The sequence below is a fragment of the Priapulus caudatus genome, unplaced genomic scaffold (genome assembly GCF_000485595.1).
Source record: "Priapulus caudatus unplaced genomic scaffold, Priapulus_caudatus-5.0.1 Scaffold1576, whole genome shotgun sequence".
Lineage (NCBI taxonomy): Eukaryota > Metazoa > Priapulida > Priapulimorpha > Priapulimorphida > Priapulidae > Priapulus > Priapulus caudatus.
In genome coordinates, this window is record NW_014578637.1 from 78,255 (window position 1) to 78,615 (window position 361).

Genomic DNA, 361 nt, shown 5'->3' on the forward strand with positions numbered 1-361 from the left:
AAGTAAGGGGCAAAATGGGTGAAATACTTAACTGTATATATATGCTCTTAATAATTTTGTTTAAAAATTAGTAATTTTATCATGAATTATCATTATTTATCATCAGAAAAATGTACAATCAGAGGTACAAACAGTCTCTATTTCGTGCAGGCGAGCGAATCGTTGACTAAATCGCTGACGGAACATGACAAGCTGAAGAGTTCGTTCAACGTGACAAGCAGCAGTGTGAGCAAGATGTCTGTAGAGATGGAGGTAATACGAGTACTGCTCACAGCAGAATGAGAACATGAGAGAACACCGAAAGTGTTTGTGCGTGCGTGCGTGCGTGCGTGCGTGCGTGCGTGCGTGCGTGCGTGCGTGC